The 25,190-nt window shown below is 31.0% G+C and overlaps 1 long non-coding RNA gene across 9 annotated transcripts in view; it reads left to right on the top strand.

Annotated features, from left to right (window-relative positions):
* LOC111087272 overlaps positions 1 to 25,190 on the top strand; it is a 139,935-nt gene that overhangs the window by 104,085 nt on the left and 10,660 nt on the right. Inside the window, exons 1-2 of one of the 9 annotated variants that reach the window (XR_002611983.1) lie at positions 15,245 to 15,415; positions 17,790 to 17,907. The exons of 7 other annotated variants lie outside the window; for them this stretch is intronic. This is a non-coding gene — a long non-coding RNA (uncharacterized LOC111087272). Of the gene's footprint in view, positions 1 to 15,244; positions 15,416 to 17,789; positions 17,908 to 25,190 lie in introns of those variants that run through there. One more of the 9 variants, XR_002611978.1, reaches the window with a different exon arrangement.

Genomic DNA, 25,190 nt, shown 5'->3' with positions numbered 1-25,190 from the left:
AGAAATACAAATATATCAATATGCTTAATGTCACAGTGTCAGAATGGTAGGTTAATTGAGACTCTGTATGACACACAGAATAGTTGCTGCAAAAGTTGTTTAGAAAAGAAGAAATAATAATACATTATATTGGAATGAAAGAATTAATCAACAGTTTATCCAACTGGAAAACAAAACTGAAACAAATTAACGAAAGCTGTATAATATAAAGAAATGCCAAATAATAGATTAGACAAGGATCTCAGAAACACGTGGCGTAAGAAACTGCTGTAAAAACGTTAAATAAATTATTAAGTTGACAGAATATCCAAGAACTCTAGGATCCAAACAGCTAAAATCTGAGAGCTCTTCGCCCGAAACGTCGCTAACCAACTGATCACCAGCGAAATAGAAAACGTCTCTTAGAGATAATGTTACACCAAACAGCTAAAATCTGAGATCTCTTCATCCAAAATATCACTATCCAATTAATCACCAGTGGAATTGAGAACGTCTCAACGGAATATATATATATATATACGCTTCAAATGGAAAATATTTAGAAATAGAAAATCGCGATTCAAACGAAATGAGAAAACATTAAAAAGGACACCTTCAAATTGTGTGGTTGGATTCAACGAAATCGGAAAAAATTAGTATAGAAAGTTAGTTTCCAAATTATTCAGAGAGAAAAAAACAATATCAGAAACCGAACTAGGGCTATCTGCACACTTTAAAGTTGCAAGTCTACTTTCAGTTCCTGAATAGATCATCCAGTGATGCTGTCAACTGGTGTCCTGTTGGATATAGTTTTTGGATGAACAAGTCACTGTGACTAATTTGTTTTTGGGTTGGTCTTTTTCTTGGTTTATGCTCTCAACCTTCAAAGCTCTTCAGCAGTTCTGGGTGCTTCTTGTTTCCTCATCTGTTCCCTTCGTCAGTTGGCATACCATCGAGTCACTAGTTTTGCCAGTTCGTTATTAGCCACCAATTGCATTCTTTCAGGATATTGGCTAGGGCTCTACCAGCAAGTTCTATGTCTAAAGTCATCATGCTAATGATGTTTATAACATCAAAGAAGTAATTCTAGCCTCCAGACGTTGTTTGGTGGTCATTACTGCTGTAGTTTTAGGAAGCTCCAACGAGTCAAGCTTTTTTTGCTGAGAAGAGAGTCTTGAGTGGGCGTGTAGGTTATTTGTAAGTCGCTTTTCAACTAACCAATCCAGTAAAACCTTGCTTTAGTTTTTCAGTCTGTGATCCCACCAGATGTGAGCCCAAAGTATACTCCTGTAACTATCTGATTTTGGAATCCCTCTGGCGAGGATGTAGCTTACTTTTAGCTCTTCTCCTCCTTCTTCAGATGCAATGAACTGTGATGAATACGTTCTGAACATTAATTGGACTGAAGTTTTATTGAAATGGCAAAGTAGTTGTCCTATGGAAAGTGATTATACACCATGGCATGAAAACTAATAAGCATATACATCATTTCATGTTTATTCCGAAAGTGGAGACTCCAGTTGAAATGTTATATATCTATCTGCAGAAATCACATTTGATATTTTGTCTGTATAGCCATATATCTCTACATTGAGTAATATGAATTATAAGTCACATACATTAAATTGTTTTTCATTCTGTGATAGCCCTGATGGTTTTATTAGCATTTGTCGCTTTTGGTAATACAAAAGTACTATGGAATTGTTGAATATATTACACGCTCCTACATCAGCTAGTTAGAAATTTGTTTTCTCTTGATGACCACTAAATGCCATTATTATTTGGAATCAAACTTACGATTACGTGAATTACCTAAGAATTTCATTATTTTGAGAGTTAGATGATTACCAAGTAAATGAATCTGAAGTGTATTTTATGTATATATTTGAATATCTATGTAATACTAAAGAAAGCAAGACTGTTGACTAACACTAAGAGGTAGATGGTATGATCACTAACTAATAAATGTAATAAGTGTGAAGAAAAATTACTAGTCTTTCAGATACGATAACTTACCTTTAGCTTCTTTTTCTAAACTAATTCTAGGAATGTAGGATTTTTTCACTTTTTTTGTACAGTATGCAATATTTGTATGTTTATTGTTTTATTTTTAACTTATTTTATCTCTTTTTTTTAACCGTTACTTTCATTTTGCATATTGATCTTCTCGATTACGTGTTTAGACGTCATTTCTGTATGAAGAATGTTTGATTATAAGTAAGTATAGGCTAAGAACATCTTATTATGTATACTAGCAGAATCGCCATCCTATGGGCTGTGGCTTGTGCTATTAATTACTAACCGTAGTATTCATACCTCATTCAAAAGATTTAAAAAAAATTCACACTTTGGGTATTCAAGATTCAGACAATTAAGAAAATAACTACGGTATGTGCAACAACCACTTCTTTATAATATAACACAATTTTAGTTAAAAGTATTCTCCTCAAAACAAGAACATGACTTTCATTAGGATTGTACGTGAAGGTTTGATTATATCTTTATTAATGTAATTTTTAAATGTAGTACTGTGAAACTGGAGTTCTTAACAAAAACTATTATTTTTTCAATAAAGAATAGCACTTTTAATATATAAAAAAACATTACAGTTTATATCAGTAAAATGTATAAAAAAATTGAGTTCTGTACATTGAATCATTTTGATGCAATGAGTTCCGTATGACTAAAGAAAACAATCCGAACACTTTTTCCGTGCAGTATTTCATAGAAAAAAATATTTTTAAGGAAATGTTCACTTTTTCGAACTTAAGTTTTTTAACAGTGTAAGAGCTCAAGTGAGTGATATAGCTTTAACATATTTTAATGATTATAATTCTGGACGAAAAACTATTAATATAAACAATGAGGAATTTCAAGTCATAAAAAAGATTATGTAATAATGAAAATATATTTACTATAAAATTTTATAAAAGAAATGGTGTGGATATATAATTAAAAATGCGTTAATAAAGTTAGATATATTTAGTGATAAAAATATATTTGTCAAATTAGATAAATATACTCTAAAACAAAAGAAAGTAAATTACAAAGATATTTACTGAAATGAAAAAAAGAAAAGTTTATTGACTGAAAATGAATATCATAAAATAAAACCAAGTGTTTCTCATTCTGTTATCATGTTCAGAGTTCCTAAGGTTGAAAAAGATGGTTGTCCTGTTAGACAGATATTGTTTACATATAATCGTGAATTAGTGGGGATTGTAGATATTATTATATTATCAAAGAAAAGTTTGAGTATTCTCAAGATATAAAAAATCTGAATACTAAAAAGAATGGAGTATACATACAGAACATACATTTATGAATTGAACTTTTGAATGAAAATTACGATCATGAAATGAGAATTCCTAAGCATGGGTTTCAGAAACTCATGAATTTTGCTTCTAAAGAATCTAATTTTCTATTTGATAATGATATATATGATCAAGCTGATGGTGTTGCTATGGGATCTAGATAAGCCCCATCACTCAATAATCTGTTCGTGTATTATCATGAATAATTTTGACTTGAAGAATAAACCAGTATATTATAGAAGGTATTTAGATGATATTTTCAGAGAAGCTCAACACGCAGAGAGTTTTTAAACTATCTACACATTAAGCATCCTAATATTAAGTTCCCCCCAAAAAATTAACCAAACCACTAACTTCTATTCTTAGACATTTTAATTCATGATAAAGATGGTAACTTTTAATTTTTAAAGTTTTAATTAGAAAACTTTCATCGCTTTATATTTCAACTTTGACGGTTTTATACCCTTGTTTTAAAGAAAAATATTATCAAAGTATTGATTCATTGAGCATATATATATATTAACCAGTAAGTATGAAACTTTTGTCAAATATACATTTTCTGAACACATTACGCATAATGATATCCAAGAGTATTTAAACGATAAAGTTCCTTTTACACAAAATAACTGGAATGCTGCTAAAAATTTTTTAGTTCTCCTATTTTGATTAGAAACAAGTTACGTAAGTTATGTCATTATGCATACATTCATTTTGACTTGAGAGGTATTTTAAAACTTGGATGTAAATCACAGTAATTCTCTAGGTATAAAGATCGAATACGTCTCTTCAAAGCTTTTAATGTGGTATATGAGTATAAATGACCTAAATGTTTTTTTTTTCAGGTTGTACAGCTTTCACCAATAGGGTTTAACAGTTCGTATACAAGAACATACAAATTTAAGATATACGTCATTTTCAAGCTTCAAGAAACATGCGCTGAATAAGTGTAATGAACCTATAAATAGAGGACGATTTAAGATACTCGCAAAGACTAGCAGGGAAAAGGAATGCATATAAAGGAAAGTATATTGATCAATAGACTTAAACCGGGATTGAATAAACGAAAAGTGCAGTTCTTGTGTTATTACATGGAGCAAAAGCTCGAAATATTTTTATGGTCTTTTTCTACTTTTATTTGAAGTGAGCGATTTTGTAGTATTATGTTAAAAACTTTCATTCTTCATTAGATCGTTCCCAAATACAGCTTTGTTTTGCTTTCTTTAGAATCTTATCTATTTTATCTGAAGGCCAAGGAAGAAAACTCGCTGGTGTTGTTGTAATTTCTCCTTCATGTCCGCTGGCCAGTCTTAGCAAAACAAAATAGTGTTTGTCTTCAGGATAATTTCTCACTAGGTTACCTTATCCTCTCCGTTTTGTTGGCCTTTGAATGTATTTAAATGTTTGCTATTATATAGTGCTACAGAACTAACATTTGCCATTATATATAGTACGACAGAAATAATATTTCCTACAGTGCTACAGAACTAGTTTAAAAGATGACTACAATTGAGTTTCTGATAATTAAAGGTGATTCGTTTATCTTTTTTTAATTTTTTTCATTCATTTCAGCCGATGTTTAACAATTACCTCTGCAGTAAAAGTTGCTTTACTTTAGATTAGTCATATACACTTAATATTTAATAGTCTTTTCCAGTACATTCCCAGCCCTTTTGTCTTTGGTTATTCTACCGTTTGTTTAGCTCTCTATATTGGAATTCAACTTTTTATCCAATACAATTCTAGAAGATTCTTATTTTACTAATTTTGGCACACGGCTGTTATGTAACAGTTGATGAATGGATCTATATTGAAGCTGAATCAAAATTTTTTCTTGGTGATTTGATGACCTAATTTACAGATATGTCCTTATATATTTAACGTAAATTTTTCTAGTAAAATATTTTATTGGGAGCTAGAATAACTTTCGATGTGTTACACAATGTTATCACAATGAAAAGTCACTTAGAGGGGGCCAGTGCTTCTTCGCATGAGTAAGACATTGCAAAACTGTTGCTGGATGGATACCACATGTAGCTGTCAACAGCACGAGGGTTCAGTTCCAACAATGTCTATTAGCTTTTTCCAGTTGGGTAATACAGATAGTTATAAGATAATTTTTTATGGACCGACTGTATTTGAATGGAAAGTCAGCTGTACTTAAAGAAGAGCCGAGATCAGTAAAAAGTACAGGATGAAACGTTAAAACACGGACCAGTCTTTAACAACACAACTTGAGTTCTAGAAAGTAGAAGCAAATCTATGTGAAAAATAATAAAACCTCATTTACAATTTATCTTCTTTCTGTAGCTGACCAATCAGAAAATTAGATCTCAAGAATCCAATTATCTGTTCCATGTGACAGCTGCAAACAGTCCTATCTACTCTAGGTAGAGTAGAATATAATATAACTATCTCATACGACAATAGATATATATTTTTATTATTCATTATAACCAGTTATAAAAGTAACACTTCAGCACGTGCTTTCGACTGAATTTAGGATATCCAAAATCAAAAATTAGAAAAAATTTAACATTTTGTATATGTGAAATATACATTAAAGGAGATTGAGTTTCGTATATCACAACCCCATCGCCCTTACCTTAGCCTTGTACTCAAGCTAACCTAAATTGTTTTAACACTAATTTAAAAATTATAATGCGATATAACACAACTGCAGCCTTCAGTTAGAAACTGAAATACAAACTCAATAGAACAGCACTGGATGCTCACCATGATAATACACTGAACGAGTCACAAGGCTCACAAGACTCACAGGTAGGTGCCCTCATCCAATACTTTAACAGCTGGCTGAATGTAAGAATAGAAAATTACAAAACAAATGCTCTTGAAAAAATAATAACATAATCAATACAAAACGCAGAAAATACATTTTTTAGATAAACGCACAAAATACAAAATATATATACACACAGCGAAATAAATCCTTTATTTACAATAGTGCAAAATCATAAAGTATATGTATAAAAACTCTTCAAATATAAAACGCAATGCAATTAGATTAGATACAGTAAACAAAATAGATCAATAATGAACTCAAACATAAATATATAAAAAAACGGTAAATATCTGCTCATCAGATAATATAAAGAAATGATTACAAATATTAACTATAACAATACAACAATAATTCAAGCAAAATCACAATAAAGCATAACAATAAACCCCTTTAACAACACAATTAAATATAACCCTTTCCAAATACCAGAAAATAGCAACAAGAATAATATGAACCCTTTAAGATATAAAAGATATTTGCTGGTTTGTGGTTAAGCACAAAGTTACACAACGGGCTATCTGTGTTTCACCCACCGCGGGTATCGAAACCCAATTTTTTAGTGTTATAAGCCCCTAGACTTACTGATAAGCCACCAAGAGGTTGGTGAGTAAATACAAAAGAAATATTTGTATATGAAGTTTTTACTTTCACAATAAAATTAAACATATTACGAATAAAACCCTCCAAAACATATATCCCGTAACCCTTGTCAAAGCTAACATTATACATAGAATATACATAAAACAATTTATCTAAAAAATATGTGCAACACTTGATAAACCTACTTATTAACATGATAAAAAAGGGTATATAATATCTTACTATAATGGACGTAGCGTGTATGTCAGTATCTATGTATGTTACCAAACTCCTGCGTCATCTATTGAGTGGCACCACAAACAAAAATCCTTCTATACATCTGTAGATATCTAAATTGATATAGATTATATGCGAGTCTTAAAACATACGTGTGACATAGTTTTCCATACAATGTGTAGGATCATACCTCTCTAATATACTTCTACAATAAGTTTTCGTTCTCGTGCTAGAAACATTATTATATTACTCTTAGAATATTCTAAAATATTTCAAATCTTCGAAACCTATAGGTAAGCAATTACCATAGTGATCTTTTTAACACATGTGGGCTTGTGTCAAGTTTAAACTGTTGAAATTATATCTTAGATGTTTATATATTTTGTTTACAAGTTATAAAATAAAACAAATATAAATAAGTATTGCAAACCATCCTAAGGTTATATTCCATATACACACACATAAGAACATATAAATTTTGGGCCCAGCTGCGAAAAGCAAACCAGACGAATATGTTGACTTGAGCATCAGTCCAGGAACTAGCTCACCCCCTCCGCCACTATTGCTAGAAAATGTTTCTCCTCATGTGGACTTCAAAACTTTCATATTCAATTCACATTTAGATTCAGATCACTCCCATTCATCTTATATCATTGAGAGCAGATTGGTTATATTTGGATTACTTGTAAGATAATTTATGCTGCGAACAACTTCATTTGTAAGTTTTAATCCCTTACAGAGTTTTCAATATAATCATCAAACACTTTTTTACTCTGGTTTATCTTTCTTTTAAAGTACGTTCTTATAATTATACTTGTTTCATAATAATTATGTTTGTAGCTTTTAAGGACTGTTTTACATTTCTTTCAGACAGAATATAAAAATTAGCTTCTGTAAGATTATAAAATAGGCAAAGTATAATTAATAATTTTGAATAGAATTCTTACTCTTTTGTCTCTTATGTCTTGAAACCCTTTTTTCACCCTTCATTGTTCTTAAAGTGATGCAAATGTAGTGTTTTTTTCCAGGATTGTATCTTTACTTCAACAACTTGGAAGTAAAATAATCATATATATTACACTCTTAAACGAATGAACATCTAGCTTAGATCTAACGTCGCACATCAAGTATGAATATCGTAATACTAATCTTTCATATGTTTGTTGAGAATGTTTTTTGCTGTTATGTGTTGATGAAATAGCTTCTGAAATTCTGTGACTTTGGTACCTGTTTCAAAGTTATAAGGACAAGCTAATAATCACAATTTATCTCTTTTTTGTCGATATTTTAACGACATTTTTAGGGATATTTATTTAATTAGACACTCAACGTTTCGCTTTACAGCTTCTTCAGGAGCGTTCACTAAAACACAAACCGAAACTGACAGTACAAAGTTTCAATGAATTTTACAGAACGTGTTCTACGTGTTGTCCTTGTAATTAGAAACAAGTTTGGATTAACAGCAGGATTAACTCGACCTTCTCATGCTTTGACAGCACCATAATCAGTCACGTATACGAAATTAAGAAAAGCTGCAAATCACGTATGGTTCCAGACTTTTCGCAACACCATGAATAACGACTGAAAGTGTATGATGAAATCTCACGGAAAAAACGTTTTCGAAAAAAATCACATACTTTCAGTGATTATTCGGCTCATGTCTACATACGGTGTTGTGCTAGGGTCCATTTTCTACGTAGAATCCTTCTTTTTTTAAAAAAAAACGTTTTCGAAAAAAATCACATACTTTCAGTGATTATTTGGCTCATGTTTACATACGGTGTTGTGCTAGGATCCATTTTGTACGTAGAATCTTTCTTTTTTTTAAACAGGTTAAAAGAAAAATGTATCAAAATTTGAATGATTGTTTCTTTGTAATTAAGCATAAAGCTACATATTGGGCTACCTATGCTCTGCCCACCACAAATTTGAATGAGTAGGCAACTTTTGAGTACAAAATTTTATAATAATGACATCCCCACCAGAGTTATTTACTACACAATATTGTTATATCAATATGAATTTTTTTATTTTTGCGTAGTATGGAATGATATGACTTCTGTTTTCGACGAACACTTCATTAGTGCAAAACAAAAGGTTATAGCAAAGTAATGTTTGTACTTCATTGTAGTGAGTCTCAAATTGATAACGAATATTAGAGATAATTATTATGTACTCTTCATTTATGAGCGCAGCTAAAAAATTAAGATAAAGAATGTAGTACAAACATATATTATTATAGCACAAACAAATATCTACAATGTTAATGTTAAGATTCTACTTTGAATTTTTGTTTAATATTTTTTTTGGGGGGGGGGTCCACTGAGAATAATTGCTTGTAATATATTCAGACACTCGGTCAACAAATGTACTACAAATATATATTATTATAGCACAAACAACTATCTACAATGTTAATGTCAAGATTCTACTTTGAATTTTTGTTTAATATTTTTTTGGGGGGTTCCACTGAGAATAATTGCTTGTAACGTATTCAGACATTGGGTCAATAAATGCAAACAAATAATAGCTAAGTTTATATGGTTAATTTAAGTACACTTAATTAAAACTATGTGTGTGTGTGTATTTAATGTTCAATGTTTATTGCAACCAGAATATTTCTAGGTCGCAGGAGACAAAGCAAATAGATATATTCAAATAGATCGACGAAGGCTCAAAGAATATGTGAGACTTTAGATCGCGTAAGTGTTGTTATGTAGTAATTACCAGTTATTAATTAAAGATATTTCAGTAGAGTACTTGTTTTACACTGTAGAATGCACTGACATGTAATATAAATTACGTTTTAAAATGATATATTAAAGTATGTTGACGAAAAATATTTGATAGAACAATAAGATATTAATATTGCTGTTTAGACGTATGGAGGATTATGATTATTTTAAATTAAAGCACGTATTTATAAATAATGATCAATAAATGTAACATACCACTAAGAGATTATACTGTTAGGCAACTTTAAGCTATGCCTATATGAGCCTTTTATTAATTGAGGTTTAGAAACTTATGGTTAATTTAGCGTATCGTGTAATTAGCTTTCTCTCTCTCTCAAGTGAATATGGATAAAGTGGCTAATTAATAAGTGTTTCTGAATTGCATATTAGTAGTTTCCGTATTCAACTGTCTTAATCAACAGCTTTTAATTGATTGACAAGGATATCATTTTTATGTAGAAAATATCGGTCATTTCTCCTGTTTTGCAGTAGTTATTGTAATTGTCATTTAATACTCAAGATTTATTTGTCTATAGAGAGGTAACTGCTGGGTTAATACAGGTTTATTTACTTTTAGATTATATAGTCGTCTATCTGTTTGTTAGGGGGAATTTTCCGATTTAATATTTTGGTTTCAGAAGTACTGCCTGACTGAATGTAAATTGTATTTTAAATAACAAGCATAAACGGATAACGTACCTTGCTTTATTCTGTTGTTTTCTGAATTACATTTTTTTGACAGCTATATAAGGATGATATATAATAATGATGAGTTATACTGAACTGATAGACTTCTCTCAGTTTAAATTTGACTCTTGGAGAGACAAGACGTCCTATGGGTTAGTGATCTGCCAGGCCGTTATTGAGTGCAGAACAATGTGAAGCTCATTCTTCTAGATTAAATTATAAAGTTTTTAACCATACTTATGAGTTAGTGATCTGCCAGGCCGTTATTGAGTGCAGAACAATGCGAAACTCATTCTTCTAGATTAAATTATAAAGTTTTTAACCATACTTATGAGTTAGTGATCTGCCAGGCCGTTATTGAGTGCAGAACAATGTGAAGCTCATTCTTCTAGAATAAATTATAAAGTTTTAACCGTTCTTTAATGAGAGAAGTTAACGTTGTTAAAGCACTTTCGGGTATTTCACTTTAAGTTTAATATTTATTTTGAACTTGTCCGAATCGCCAAGACAATCGCGCTTTTTTTTTCTCTTTGTTTGCTAAATAATTTTTATCACACTTGAGAAGTTTATATATTGAATAATTCTTAAAACAGTTCTAAAGGTAACATAAACAAACAGTCTTTGGTTTGTGCCGTAACTTAACTGAACTTTTTGTTCATTAGTTCTGGATCCCCCTGTTCCTGCCTTATTAGATGGATAATATCTTTAAAAATATAGAAATGCCCTATAAACAAGGTTCTGATTTTACTTGTGATTTTTTTAAAGTGAGGACCCTTGTTTAAATAATAATATGTAACAAATTGTCTCTATAAACATATATTTTTTTATGCATTTCTCAAATCAGTTTCTTATGGTATACATTAGTTTTTGTTGCAACGTGATACTATTAAAGAAAAAAAGTATAAGGGTCAACATATGTTCACATAATTCAGAAAACTAATTGTTTAATGGCACCGATGACCCGGCATGACCAGGTGGTTAGGGCGCTCGACTCGTAATCTGCGGGTCGCGGGTTTGAATCCTCTTCACATCAAACATGCTCGCCCTTTCAACCGTGGGGGCGTTATAATGTAACGGTCAATCCCACTATTAGTTGGTAAAATAGTAGCCCAAGAGTTGGCGGTGGGTGGTGATGACTAGCTATCTTCTCTCTAGTCTTACACTGCTAAATTAGGGACGGCTAGCGCAGGTAGCCCTCGTGTAGCTTTGCGCGAAACTCATAACAAATCAACTAATGGCACCAATCAGTGAGAAATGCATTTAATAGCATTATAGTCTTGGATTTTGGTGAAATTGTCTAGTTTGTTTGCTATTTCCAAACAATAAAAATTACGTAGATATATCAAACTTTCCCATCATTGTTATGAAATGTGTCGTAGTAAATGTTACTTATCCCCTATATATACAGTAAATTTTCTTTATTATTCAAAAAACAAACAACAAATTAATGCCCCCATCCCAGTGGCACAGCGGTATGTCTGCGGACTTACAACGCTAGAACCCGGGTTTCAATACCCGTGGTGAGCAGAGCACAGATAGCCCATTGTGTAGCTTTGTGCTTAATTACAAACAAACAAAAATTAATAACTGTTCGACTTCTATTATGATACGAAGAGGTTAAAGGAATTCAGAATGCTTTGTTACTTTGCCAGTTATCATAAAATATTTATCCTCAAATGAAGAGCTGTATATCTTTTAACCATAATATAGAATTGTATTTTTGCCAATTATCCAGTTTATTATACCAACTGAAATTCGTAATTTTTAGTCATTTCGTATTATGTACCCTCACATACACATTTTTATGACATTCACGTTCTCGTTATGCATACGTTGAAAAAAGAAATTGATGTTTCTGATCAGTTATTGAAAAAAACTTTGCAACACGAGAGCAGGAACCTTCGCGCTGAGTATTATCGATGATCTATCTTACTTTGATATATAATATCTCTGAAATAAGACGCTCAACAGTGAAGCCTACTCAGTTCTCGTATTCCGTACTATATTAATAAAATGTCCTCTTGAGGGAGTTAGTTCTCTGAACTCTGTCTTTCGGCTTCAGAGAAGAAGTTCAGAAACGGCACGACTGCAAACTTTATTTAAACGTTCGATCGAAAACAATAATAAACCCGTTTTTGATTAGCATAAAAAGGAGTAGCACTTGAAACTTATCCAGTTTTCAGGGTTGTCAAGATTACTTAAGACGAACTTCTGAAATTATTTAAAAGAAATTATGTGCTTCACGAACAAACGGATTGTTATAAATCAGGATGAAGAGAAAAATGCTTGATGCTTAAAGTTATGTAACGTAAAATTTGACTGTATTTAATACTTTCTTTGCATCCAACTATGAATGACAGATTACTATGTTTAAAATTTGAAGGGTAATATATGTTTATTTTGTTATCCTCCCTACTTAACTAATCTGTATAACTCTCCGTCAAAACATTTTCTGTTTTAGAGGTGACATCGTAGAGGGAATGTCATATTTGGGAAGTAATTGTAGGACTTAATGGAAATGAATAAGCAACAAAGGTGATATATCAATCAAATTCTGTTTTATAATAATTTAAGTTTGAATAAATTTTAATTGCAATATAGTTTGAAAATAACAATAACTGTAGATAAGATAGTTACTGGAGTTTTAAAGCTCATAGTCATTAATAACAAATGAAGTAAACAGTAAAATAACAATAACCAGTATAGATAAGGTAATTACTGGAGTTTTAAAGCTCATAGTCATTAATAACAAATGAAGTAAATAGCAAAATAACAATAACCAGTATAGATAAGGTAGTTACTGGAGTTTTAAAGCTATAGTCATTAATAACAAATTCAATTTTTCACATAAACTAAAATCCTTACTGATCGTTCAGATTCAAAAAACTATATGTATATATACATAGATATATGCGCGCTTAATAAGACAAGAGAAAATCTAAACTAAAATCATAGCGGAAACTTTAGAACAAAAAATGATCATAAACATTAAAAAAGATTAATGACAACAGAAAATGAATATTTCATGTTTTGTAGTTGCTATCTTTACAATTTCAAGTAAACAGATACTTATGAACTGAATGTAACCAAAATAGGTGTGACGTGCTGTGTTGCTTGTTCGAATAGTAAGCAGTACGGGGGTGGAACACTCCACCACCATACTTGTAGAACTATATATTATTTTTCTGTGCTTTATTCTCGAAATATATGACGTACTATAATAAAATACCAGTTTTATCCTATAATACGATAGGCTAAAAAAGTATATACGCTAGTAATTCCAGTGATATTTGGGCTTCTAGAAATTAATTTGAGAAAATAGATTGAAATTAATAGTTAAACAAAATGTTTTTATAGTTGTGATTAATGGTTATGGTCGTATATCAAAATTTCAGAAAGTGTATTAACGTAGTTTTTAGCAACAAATTTATTTCTAGAGTTTTTAAGTGATCATTAAAACTGTATTTTATAATTATACTGTGTTACACTTGGGTGTGGATGTAAGAAACGATCGATTGAGTATTAAAATAATCACCCGAGAAATTACATTATTGATTACCTGTAACTAATAAGATGTTCCCTTAATTTCATGTATCACTATCAATGATATTAGTTTATTTTCTGTGTATTAGCGATGACTCTGATATAAATTTTAAATATCTTTTAAAACTCACGGTTTTAACAATCAACCAGTATTAAAAATAATTATGATTAACTTACTTGGATGTTTATGTTCTCAACTCAGTAAGCGGATACAGAATATTTGAGACTTTTAATAATTCTGAACTGTATATCCTTTTTACTGTATTTAGCTTGCAAGTTCATGAAATCGTAGTTTGGAGAGGTTTCACTGTTAAATATAATTATGGATAATTCTTGAAGTATAGCCTTATAGTTGAATTAGAGATTTTGAATTCAAGTTGGACGAATTTGATTCCCGTTTCAAAATTGCTAATTTTTAGTATTTTTGGTTTTATAATAGATAACGCAAAAAGATAGGGTTGAAAATATAATTTTGAAGATATATTTAGCTATAATGAAATATCTTAAAACAACATCTCGGTGTTATAAGGTCGTTTATATCTAGTATTAAACAAGTATATTGGTATGTTGTGTGTGTTGCCAAGGCTATATATATATTTATATAGACTTTGCAAATGTTTGAGTGTTTTTTAAACATTAACTTGTATAGTGGATACTTCGATACTGTGCTCTTAAATGATACTTGTCAGTTACTCAAGTAGCTAAGCGTGCACGCCAAAATAATATTTCAAATTCTAGTTAGCTAAAAACCGCATGGTACAATAAAATAACACATCTTCAGCTTGTGACTTGTTCTGTAACTCAGTCGGTCAGCTAATTTTCTTAACATTAAACAATTCGAGAAAGACACGGATGAATGAAGAAAATACATTCTACGGATATGAATAAACACAATTTTTGTTGGTGTTAAAATACCTTTCTGGTTCCCACTTTAGCAAAATATACATATATTTTCATTTGTCGTGAAACATTCAATCCATCATTTATTGCAGTTATTTTGGCAATATATATATATTCTCGTTTAGCTAAAAGCGATCGAGTCAATAGAAAGATAAATAAGAATAACCTCGGGAACATAGTGCCTTAATAGATGAAGCATCCTTTCCCTGTAATGTTCTGGTAACCGGTGTACCTCCTGCAAGAGAAATTTCCTTTTCGTCACATCAGAACTATAAGAATGAAACCATTTTATTGGTTGGCTACTCGCCAACTATGGAGACAAGAATGTTGAGCGTGCTGCTCACGAGGTGCCCAACCTTCTTAGACGAATTTCCGTCAATAATACTCTCGTCCTAAACCACTGCTGCAGCTGATTGGCTTGTTTAAAATGGCGCATAAAATCTCATGTGTACGTCATATTATAGCCGATGTGCTTGAGTGTATGTGGAGGGAACGCCATGCTTCCTGTCTACTCTCGAAAGGCTCTCTTACTCTTAGCCTTATTGTGAACTGGTCAAAGAAAATTAGGGTTAAATTTTCCCGCTGAGTTCGACTGAAAGTTTCAAATGTGACTGCGCTAACACATAGAAAGAACAAAATAGGTGAGGTCAAATGTCTTTACATATTGTTAACTTCTGTATTAGTGTTTCCTTTTCATTGATCTTTATGGCGAAGATATTTCTGAACGACAACTAATAAGAAGCAGAATCTGCGCCCGTTGCAAATCGCAAATCAACATTGAGCTGTACTGGGCAGGTGCAAAAGCTTGCTGAATATTTATGTAATTCTTATCTTGTGACTTACAAATCATATTTTTTACAAATATTTTGTTGCTAGAGTTTGTTTGTTTGTTTTTTGAATTTCGCGCAAACCTACACGAGGGCTATCTGCGCTAGCCATCCCTAATTTAGCAGTGTAAGACTAGAGGGAAGGCAGCTAGTCATCACCACCCACCGCCAACTCTTGGGCTACTCTTTTACCAACGAATAGTGGGATTGACCGTCACATTATAACGCCCCCACGACTGAAAGGGGCGAGCATGTTCGGTGTGACGAGGATCCGAACCTTGTTGCTAGAGAAAACACATTTAATATTCGTGTATAATTTTTAAAAATGGTTTTTATTTATTTTAACGTTATTCAAGTATTAACGATTTAATCTTTTTAAAAAATACAACAAATTGATAAATAATATATATTAGAAATAAGGTTTAGTGATAAAAAGATTCTAAACTTGGGTATGATATTCTATTTTACAGCTAAATTAGCATAGGTATTAGATATTAATAAGATAAGGTATTATACATAATTAAATTGTTAGGTGTATAGAAAACTGCGACATTCTGCCAGATAATGGTAAACATTCTTAACTTCTACTGTCTAGTCATGATGTTTTAAGCACAAGATATACTAAGAGTATATAGACAAAAAGGCTAAAAGTATTATTGCCATTGAAAAAAGTGATGCTCAGAATCTTATGAACATCATCAACTTAAACTTTTTTTAAACTTACTTAAAGCAACGTAATTAGTATGAATTACTTACATCTTTTATTATGTTAATTAGGTTTATTTTTCATTCCCTTAATATATGAATAGAAACTGCTATATTTACAACATGTTTCCTTGTAAATGTCGTGCCAGTTTTTATGTGGTGTATAATGGCTGCTGAACTTCATTTTATAGATAGTTTTTATGGATATTGGTTTGCTTTCTTAAGAACCTCATTATTGGCTTTGTTCGTTTTTCTAGACTAAAAATCATTTTAAGCCTGTGTATTATTTTATGTTGTTAATATTCTTGGTATATGTTATGTTTATGTGTTATAATATTTTCACCTGAAATAATGAGCAGCCAACGATGTATTTCCGCTTTTTCACATGGACCTCTAAAGACGTTGAGCGCTGATAGCGGAGTTTTTCTGTTTTTACTTTTTAATGGATTTTCCAATTTTGATTCAGAACCCAATAAAAACGTGCATTCAGACTAATGGGAGAAAAGTCCCTTGTACCATGTGTGCTTATCATATCTGTTAAACCTAAGTTTCCCCAAACTTCCGAGGAATTTCGATGTATTTTTTCATCCTAATTATTTGATGTTAATAATGCTTGGAGACGGCTTGAATGGGTAATGAAGAAAAAATTTAATATAAGTTTAACATAACCGCAAATGTACAACGTTTCGACAAGGTTTTGTCATCATCAGGTACCATGATGTTAGTTCGTGATCAAATGCATTCCTTACGGTATTATTCATACCTATCCTTAATTGTAGCAAACCAAAAAGTCCCTCTGTGGCTTATATTTTAAAATATTAAACGTGTAATTAATACACACCAGAAGAATTTTGTCGGGATAAGCAGACGTCACTGTTAGATTTGGATATAACGTGTAAAGGAAACCGAAATATAATTTCCTCACTCTTCGTGTAAAAGTAAGTTTTTTGTACAAATATTTTACCAGGCGTGTAAGAATATGTTCCAGACCAGAGAATGATCTGAACAACGCCTATATGTGTGAAACATCAGTTATATTACATTGTAACGGTACAGCATCATGATGTATTGTCGTCGTCATTTATAAGTTATCTATTTAGACTGATCCTGTAAAGTTCCAAAAGGTGTATCTGAATTGATGAGTTTTGAGTCTAAAGCGCTTAAGGTTAGTGCTTCCACGTTTGTCTAGTTGATTTACCCTACAAATGGCCACTCGCTTTCCCTACATATTAAAAATCGATATGTTCTGAATATAATTACATTAATAATCAATTTGTATAAGAAATCCGCCACGTGCTCAGTATTCGGCTGCTATATTTATGATTGTGTTGTTGACTGCTTTAGGCTTAGCGATGTCTGCAAATATTCTTGTGAAACGTTTCCTGTTAATAGTGTTATGCTAAACTTTACAATTGTCGCCCAGCCTTCCAAGTTATAATAAAAGTAAGCACGCTATTATTTCAAACATATTTCATGCTTTCAGATGTAAAACTGAGTTTTACCCTACTGCTCGACACCTACATTTTTCTAACCTACAGAAAATTGTTTTGACATAAAATAGGATTTTATCCTACAAGTGGAAGGAATCACTGTTAAATCAGGTAAGGCATGCTAAACATTCTAGCGTTTCTTTTAGATAATAGAGATTGAATAAAAATAGCCCTAACGGCTTTGATCGAGGCTCTTCATATAAAAATCGTACAAATTACTTGTGTCTATAAAGTTATGAATAGAAATTGTACATTACATGAATATTTATCCGGTTATATCAGAATATCATTAAGTGAACCTAATTCCACTTTACTTAGTTAAATAAGATATTATTAATTATAGAATGAAAGTTTTAATAATATTAGTGTTAGTTGCGGCTGGTCAATGTTTTAACCTATGATGTCAGTAAAATTCAGTGCTAGATCCATGTGGTTTGCGGTTAGGACAAACAGTCTTTTAAACAAATTAAAACCAGGGTATTTATACCTTACCAAATTGTTGCCTTTTTCCGAAACTTTCATTAATTAGACGTGCTATTATGTTAAAAATATGTATTTAATTACTTTGACGATTTTTATGGGAAAATTTTTGTATCGGTGTAGTTTTCATGGTTAGTATTTTTCATGATTTTGAATTCGCTACTAAGTATGTAACTATTTGCAATCAAACTACCCTTGACCATTCTATTTTAAATTCAAGAATGTTATAACATATCATCATAATTTAACATGTTGACATATTTTTATGTACTTTTAGTATTTAAAATTAACGAACCGTGTTAGAAAGTACAATCAAGAATAAGTTGTTAAAAGTCATTTATTAAACACCTAGTGGTTTAATGCATGCATTCTTAACATTAAACTGTGAACTTTGGAAGTAAACCGTGTGATATTTGTAATATGGTTTACATAATAAGCTATGGTAAAAGTGTGAATTTTGTAGCTAATTAAACAAAATTATTAAAATCCTGCTAATTTGAAGGTATACAATAAGCACCGAAATTCTAATTCATGCAAAGTACTGTGTAGTACTACTAGCAGTATGAACTTGTAGGTATGACCGACAATGAAATATCTTCAGAATGCAGAAACTTCAACATATGCGTGCTATATGTATAAAAGAAACCACTTTGGAAGTGGGAAACATTAGTTATCACTAACCTTGTAATCTAAGCAGGTTATTTTAGAAGAATTCGTTAATGTGTCAAATGACAATTTGCCATACTAAAATCTACCTTCTTAAATAATATGAATCTTTCTAACAGTGACGAAGCACTAATAAATATTATCTTCGTCGTACGTAGAGCATATTGTGTACTATATATCGTATCTTGGAATGACAGAGTACCGTAGTTTTCAACCAGTGTTACGTTCGTTGTACTTATAGTACATGTAGTGAGCTTTTAATGCAAAGCTAATATTCGGCCTATATTAACGTAGGTTTTACACAGGGACTACCTGCACAAGATCTAAACATTTAGTTATATTTATAAACATATAAATTTGAGAACTTTCAAGACATTTTTTATTTTACCTAAAATGCATAATTCTTGAAATTCCGAGGTTATTTTGATCATAAGTTATTGATAATATAAGTTACCTAAATATTTCAAGCATAAAAATTCACCCAGTTTATAATATAGCTAATTTAATATACTGGTCTTACTAGGAATATGGAAAGTCGTAAATACATTGATTTGTCTGTTGGGTACCCTGGTTGTTAACGATGTTTTCTATCGAAATGTGTTCTTTAGAAAACGTCAAAAAGGTGTTGTGAAACTCCCTTTTAATTGTAACACAGTCTCTTTGTTCACCAATCTGTATTCTTCTTTTTCATTATTATTTATTTATTTTATTATTTTTTTGTATTTAATCTTCTGGTTTTTTCAGGTTCTTTTGGTTTCTACAATAAACTTAGCAAAACCCTCAGGTACACAAAATGTAAAGAACTTGAAAGAAATATTTGTATTCTGTATTTGTGGTAAAGTTTCAAAAGCTGCCTTCTCTAAGGGAAGGAAATCAGTCAGCACCACCTACCATCCACATTTAGGGGTTGACTGTTACTCTTATAATGCACACACAGCTTAAAGTGCGGGTAATATTTTGTGGTATCGCACAGATTCGAACCCGACTTGCCTGCTCCGACATCGTGAGCTCCACCGTAGTACCTAGTGTATGTCTGCCATACCAGTGATTTTCAACTGGATGAATGGTTCACCCAAGGGTTAATGAGATCAAAATGATGAGTTGAATGAGTACTATCAATTGTACAACAAATTCAAGAGCAAAAGTTATTAGTTATTATTATTTATTCTAGTTGTAATATGATAAATACATTTATTTTATGTCGTATTCATTGTAGTTGTAGTTTGGTGTATATTTAAGTCATATTAAATAATTCTGCATTTTAATTTAGTACTTTTTTGTCTATTTACGAACTGGGGTAAGTGAGCTGTTATGGAAAACTTGTAGGAGTAAATGATATTGGAAAAGGTTGGGAAGCTTTATAACAGTTTTACATAACTGTGACCTAATTAACTATTAAATTATAATGAGTTGATGAAGTTTAGCTCCAAACATGTAGTACAGTAAGTGAAATTGACACTTATACTCCTTTTTTTGGTATCTGAAAATGTATCAAAAATATCATGGAAACATTTCTTTAAAACTGTAACGAAAAATTCGGGAAAATTATATACATTAAATTATCTTTTTTAAAAAAAGTATTAAATGCTGTACTGAAATTTTTTTGTATTTAACAATGTTTTGTGTAATCAGTATAAACTGTGTCTGTAAACGTATACTTTAGATTTTAAAAACTCACCTTACAGTCTGTTTTGTGTCAATAGGAGTTTGTTTCTTCTGAGAGTTGTTTTGATTTTAAGTTTAATAACCAATATGAACGTTTTAATAACTTTGTGTTCACTTTTTCATGTGGCTCCCCAGTGACACAGCTGTATGTCTGCGGACTTACAAGGCTAGAAACAGGGTTTCGATACCCGTTGTGGGCAGAGCACAGTTAGCCCATTGTGTAGCTTTGTGCATAAATTCAAACAAAAACTTTTGATGTTTTATTTTAGTGACAAAGAATAATATAACTTGTCATTACTTTTTATACCAGTATTAAGAAATAAGATTTATTATCAAAACATTATGTTAGATCACATCATTACTAAAGCTTTTAACAGAGGTAGTATGGAATAACGTTAATTATTGGTTGCATTAAAATATTATAATGGATCACAGGATTTGGGTTATATAGAAGATCATAGAGTTTAAAACTAGTGACCTTCCATTACTAAAGTATTCGTAAACCACTATTAAGGAATAAGATTTGTTATTGATTATCTTAAAATATTATAATGGATCACAGGATTTGGGTTATATAGAAGATCATAGAGTTTAAAACTAGCGACCTTCCATTACTAAAGTATTCGTAAACCACTATTAAGGAATAAGATTTGTTATTGATTATCTTAAAATATTATAATGGATCACAGGATTTGGGTTATATAGAAGATCATAGAGTTTAAAACTAGTGACCTTCCATTACTAAAGTATTCGTAAACCACTATTAAGGAATAAGATTTGTTATTGATTATCTTAAAACATTATAGTGGATCACAGGATTGGGACTATAGAGATAAAACTGGTCAAGTGATAACTTCCAGATAGTTTCTTTTACTATACTATTAGATATTGACGGGATTATTTTACACTGAATTGTTACGAATTACTTATTTGATATGTGTGTTACTACTGTAGCTTTGTTTTTATCGAAGATAACACAGAAAGTATCTATTTGAAAGTCTTTATGACTTTGAACACATCAGAATAATAAGTGTTGATTGTAGTCACCTTCATCGCTTTGATGCTTCATGAAAAAGTGTTAAGTTTGTTTACAATAAAAGATGACAAAGAAATGGGTTTTCTCGCATCCTTCATTGTAAGCATGGATGACGTCATTAACTGCTCTATCTTTAATTTTTCCGTAATAGTTAAAGTTTATTTGTTCTGAATTTAATAGTTCTAGAGTTTGTTTCTTTGAAGTTAAGCACAAATCAATACAATAGGCTATCTGTGCTCTGCCCATCACGGGTATTGAAACCCTGATTCTAGCGCTGTAAGTCCGCAGACATACCGCTGTGCCACTGGGGGGCTAATTCTAGAGAAAACTATTTTTGTGAAAAGACCCAACAACACTGTAATATAACTACCTTGGGACTTTTATTGACGGTCAACTTTTGATTGTAATATTTAGCTACACATAATTTTTCTCTTACAATTTCCATTTTATTTTTTTTTATTCGTTTAGAATAAGGAAATGATTTCAAAGAATTATCAGCAAGTTATTCATAATAGAAAGGACAGTTTTTATAAAGCATGTCCACCCAGTAGAACCATTCCAATGGGTTGTGGAGGTACCTTATTATAAGATTTTGTTCAAACTACACAAACGCACTGTTATGATAATATTGTACTAAAGCAAAGATAAGAAGTGATTTTTGATTAGTTTTTAATTATTGCTTTATCGTGACAATAAAGTTATCCTACTTGTATTTTAAAGGAATAGTTAAGAACATATTATTGGTACTCTATCTATGTTATGTTTTACATGAAGTAGCTTTTCCTAAGAACAGTTAGGGTTAGCAGGTACCAAGGTCTTATTTTTATAGCCACATATGTTATAAAAGAAATGTACCCAAAACAGGGTTACAACAGCATAACCTTCACAGAATATCCGATATCGATAATTCAGGTCTCAAAACCTAAGAGAATAACCTTGTAATCATCACAAAATAATTAATATTGATATTTCACAATTAGAGAATAAACTGTAAATCGATATAAAATTTTTTGTCCCACTGAAAACATAATATTTATTTTTTAAAGCTCATAATTTGTGCCTATGAAACGGATGAAGCTTAGACAGACAGTAAATAAACAAAACTTTTATTTCTTCGCCGTTCACATATATTTTTTGAGGGTCAAGGAACATTTAATGCTTAGGTAGTAACCACGTTTTCATCTCATCATTATCAATGTAATATATATTTCTTGAAGTCCATAATATGTTTAAGAATTTTTGTTAGTGCTTGGACAGTCAACGAATATAATTATTTATTTATTTTCTCCGTCGGCATTTTCTGTTTCTTAAGAATGCGTGTGTAACAAACACTGAATGGAAAGTAATCAAGATCAAATGTTTTTTTTTCACTCTTAATATGATAAGAGAAAATCGAGGGTATAATTTTGAATTGGTTTACAGACTCCTCTTGAAGTTTTTGAACCTCAAACTCTGTTTTTGGAACTTTATGACAGACCTACTTTTCCTTTACGGGTATTTGTGTTTCTTCTTATTATCATTTTATTCGAATCATACATTCACTTTACTACTTATCTCTCTGAAATACATCACTGTGATCGTAGACTGTCACTGTGATAACCTAATGAAATATATGTAAACGCTATATGATTGTAAAATAGAACAATTCATAATGCCATATTTTAATTCTAAATGACGGAGATGAAACTTGACTTAAAAATATATATATGACTAGTATAATAGCCCATCAAAAATGACTGGAAATCATTGTTGAATGATTAACGAAAACTATATAACTTAACTAAAACGAATTTGTCTGCACCTCCAAAATGCACCTACTCCTTATTTCATCAGTCTCGAAGTAATTCTTTAATCACCACATTTTTAGTAGAAACTACGCAGAAAAATGAAATGTTATCGTGAACAAAAGTAAGTGTACACTCTGAAAGACTTAATTGAGCCTTTTCATTGAATTCTAGGTCAGGAAATAGAAAACATAGTGCGGACATTCCGACACAAATTTTCAACTCTTTCGACTGTGCAAAGTATAAAAGTTATTTGGTAGTAACAAACTTTTATATTTCTTTATGTTTTTAAGGCCAAGTAGGTAATATATGTGTTAAAATACCAAAATAATATTTATTAATTAACATTTATTCACCACTTAAAACTTTTTAAACACGGACTCTGTAACGTTAGTAACAGTAGACCTATCTGTAGTCTAATTTAATACGTAAATGTAACGTAAGGCTTAGTTGAAACATTACTTGGTAAATTTTATTTTGCTTTTGACTACAACTCAATTTCATAAAACTTCTGAATTAAACTATTTTGCTGTTATATCACCAAAGTAAAAAAATAAAGATGAAAACAAACCTTTCTAATATAAACATTCAACATAAACACCATAGTTGTTCTAAGAACAAGCAAGTGATAGTTTTGTTGCTAAGCGACGATGTATATTGTTGAGCATTACAAAAAAAGGAAGCGTGAAAGCGTTCTCGACAGAGTGACAAAGGGAATAAGTTTTTTTTTTTGTAGTTAGTGATTAACATGCTAAATTTTATGTTAGCTTTTTCGTTGAGAGCAAAGGTCACCTAGCATTTTTTACTAAGGCACTTCCTGAAGATTTGAATTTTACCTGTTGAGGATATTCTAGCTAGCTTTTTTTTCACTGAGTTAATTTTAGGAGAACTTTGAAATGTTACAAACTCTACCGTAATTTTAAAAAAGTCAGGGTTTATTCACCAGATATTTAGAATGCGGTGTCATAGTCTCCGTCAGAACGATTAAAAAATAAAAACTCTGTAGACCTTTTGATTTATTAGCTTTCAAAGCATACCCAGAATATAATTTGTAACTCTTCTTTACAGATACATTTTCTACCGTCATCGTCAGTTAAAATCCATTTTTATATTCGAAGTTTGCTTATACTTTGTGGATTAACTGTGAGAGCAAGATATCCTATGCCAATATGCTCGTGTATATAAAGTAAATGCAGAAAGTATTTCTTCTCTTTAAATTAAAGTTTCACTTAAGAAAGCCTTATATAAAAAAAAGACACCGAACAACACTTCAGTACATAAATATGCTTCAATAAAATATGTATGACTTACCAGTGATATTTTTTCAAACAATATAATGAATATTATAAGTTTTAAAATCTGAAAGAAAAGAGGACTAAATTTCAGTTTTAAACTTGTAAGCATAAATTACATCTTGCTTTCATAAATAATGTCATGTTTAACAAAACTCGAGTGAGTGAATGCGGTGGGTGTTTCCTTCGTTGTTGTGTTTCTTGATGGGCCGATCGATATTGTTCTGACGTAATAGAATGCACGCGGATGTTCAGTCGACTGTGGAATATATCTTGTTTGTTACATCATTTTTTGTATCACAGAAGCTAATATTGCCGTTACAACTTTACGACAGATTTGTTCTCACTTATTATCGTTTTACTGGCGAATGGAAAACAATACTGTATTTCTTGCATATATATAGTTAAAATGCCTTCAGACAATATATATATATATATATATATATAGAGGTAGACGTGTTCAATAAATAA

Source organism: Limulus polyphemus, unplaced genomic scaffold, assembly GCF_000517525.1.
Source record: "Limulus polyphemus unplaced genomic scaffold, Limulus_polyphemus-2.1.2 Scaffold1945, whole genome shotgun sequence".
Taxonomy (NCBI): domain Eukaryota; kingdom Metazoa; phylum Arthropoda; class Merostomata; order Xiphosura; family Limulidae; genus Limulus; species Limulus polyphemus.
Note: the sequence above shows the minus strand (reverse complement) of the source record. Positions and strands in the feature narration are given on the sequence as shown.